The sequence below is a fragment of the Muntiacus reevesi genome, chromosome 4, assembly GCF_963930625.1.
Source record: "Muntiacus reevesi chromosome 4, mMunRee1.1, whole genome shotgun sequence".
NCBI lineage: Eukaryota > Metazoa > Chordata > Mammalia > Artiodactyla > Cervidae > Muntiacus > Muntiacus reevesi.
This window is the reverse complement of record NC_089252.1, coordinates 135,664,332-135,666,564: the sequence shown is the minus strand read 5'-3', so window position 1 is coordinate 135,666,564 and position 2,233 is coordinate 135,664,332. Positions and strand designations below refer to the sequence as shown.

Genomic DNA, 2,233 nt, shown 5'->3' with positions numbered 1-2,233 from the left:
AGATAATATTCCCCAGCCTTCTTTACAGTTAGATGCAGGCTTTTCCTATCCTTTCCTTTGTGGGTTTAGCACTGTTAATTGAAAGCCAGTTCACTCTTCCTTCATGCTACTTATAACTTCCCAGCAGAGTCCCCTCTAAATAAATATTTTTGCCCTTTCTCTCACCCTTTCTTTTGCATTTGGTGCTAAGAATGGTGTAGGGGGTTATTAAAAGATAAAAAGAGTTTCTATGCAACTTCACAAATGCAATTCTCTTCTGATTTGGTGATATTTGGAATCTGGGAGCATGAGTCTACCTTCCCAGTCTGTGCTCCATGCTGCCTATATCCTCATTCTAGAAAAGCCATCAGCAAACTTAAAATCCATGATTGCTCTACAAGAGTCTAAGCAAGTCCAGCCCCATCTGTCACAAGCAGTTGGAAAGCAGAGGGGAAATGGAGATGAACAAGGGAAGGAAAATGGTGGGAGAGAGGGAATAGGGTAAAGAAGAAAGAGGAAAATCTGAAGAGTGCCTGGACTAAAAGCATGCGTTCTGATTTTCAAGATGTCCATCTAATGCCACTTTTTTAAAAATTGTGTGGTAGAAGCTGATGCCACTTTCTGAGGATAAAATAGTATGATATTTTTTTTAAAGTATATAGGAATGAATAATTTTGTTAAATTTATGACACAGGCTTGTATAACCAATATACATTTTTTTAAAAAAAGGGTGGTTTAATGTGGAAAATCTTTTGCTGGTAAGTAACTCCTAAAGGGGTTATCTTTTATTTACTTCTAAAATTTTTATTATTTGAAGGATAAGTGCTTTACGATGTGTCGGCTTCTGCTGTAAAACAACATGAATCAGTCATAATTATATATGTATCCCCCTCCCTCCTGTGCCTCCCTCCCCCTCCCACCGGACCTCTCTAGGTTAGCTAAGGCATTGGGTCTGCGCATGAACAGTAGCCACAACATTAGAAAGATGGTGGAGGAAGAGTAAAAGAGAGATGCTTTTGGTTCCAGAAAGTCGCCTAGAAAGAAGAAGGCATATCAGGCCCTCAAAGCTACCCAAGAAGAGCAGGTGCTTTTGCAAAAAAGAAGAAGCAGAGGAAATGAAAAGAGCTCAAGTTTAGGCATCAGGGTTCCTAAATGATTCCTGGTAGCAACTGCATAACAGAGTATGCCTTAGACAGTTAGAAGTGAAACTCCGTGGCTTGGAAGTCCCAGATAAACATTTCTTGACCTTTGTTCTAGGCATCCAAAGGGTTAATGGGGTGACTTAACTAGTGCTGAGGATCGTTGCAAGACTTTGCCTGAATAAGATTTTCAGTGGTTTCTTTGTGAAAGTAACCTTTCCTACCATAAACTCACTTTGGAATAGTGGAACTTCATGTGACCTGGGTATGTGTGTGTGCAAGCTCAGTCCTGTCCAGCTCTTTGTGACCCCGTGGACTATAGCCCGCCAGGCTCCGCTGTCTCTGAGATTCTCCAGGCAAGAATACTGGAGTGGGTTGCATTCCCTTCTCCAGGGGATCTTCCTGACCCAGGGATCAAACCCAGGTCTTCTGCACTGCAGGAGGATTCTTTACTGTTTGAGCCACCGGGAAACCCTTATGTGACCCAGGGATTTCCAAATCTAAAGTTTTTGCAGGAACTTAACTTGAAACACAGGCAATCCAAAGTCAAGAATAAAAGCGTCCCTCTGACAGACAACAGAATGATTGAGCAGCACTGGGGGAAGTTTGGTGTCATTTGCTTGGAAGATTTCATTCATAAAGTTGCCTTCCCAGGGAAGAATTTTCAGGTGGTCTCAGGGTTCTTGTGCCATTTCCACCTCTCAGTGGCCCACTGTGTTACCAAGAATAGAGTGGGCTTCCTCAAGGAGGGGGACTCACCTGGTTATGGAGGCAAACACAACACTCAGCTCACTGGGCAGGTGAACGAAACCCAGAATCTCTGAAAGCACAGTGCATCGGGAGCATGTGTTTTTGTTTCCTGTGATGTTACCCAGTATCTTCAAATGTTGCATGCATGCTTGGTTGCTCAGTCATGTCCGACTCTTTGTGACCCCATGGACTAAGCCTGCCAGGCTCCTCTGTCTGTGGAATTTTCCAGGCAAGAATAGAATACTCGAGTGGGTTGCCATTTCCTCCCTTAGGGGATCTTCCTGACCCAGGAATCAAAGCTGCATCTCGAGTAACTCCTGCATGATCAGGCAGATTCCTTACCATTGAGCCACCTGGGAAGCCCA

The 2,233-nt window shown here is 43.6% G+C and overlaps 1 pseudogene; it reads left to right on the top strand.

The window, feature by feature from the left end:
- Positions 1–286: 286 nt before the first annotated feature.
- LOC136167513 (large ribosomal subunit protein uL30-like) lies at positions 287–1,942 on the top strand (annotated as a pseudogene).
- The last annotated feature ends 291 nt before the right edge of the window (positions 1,943–2,233 follow it).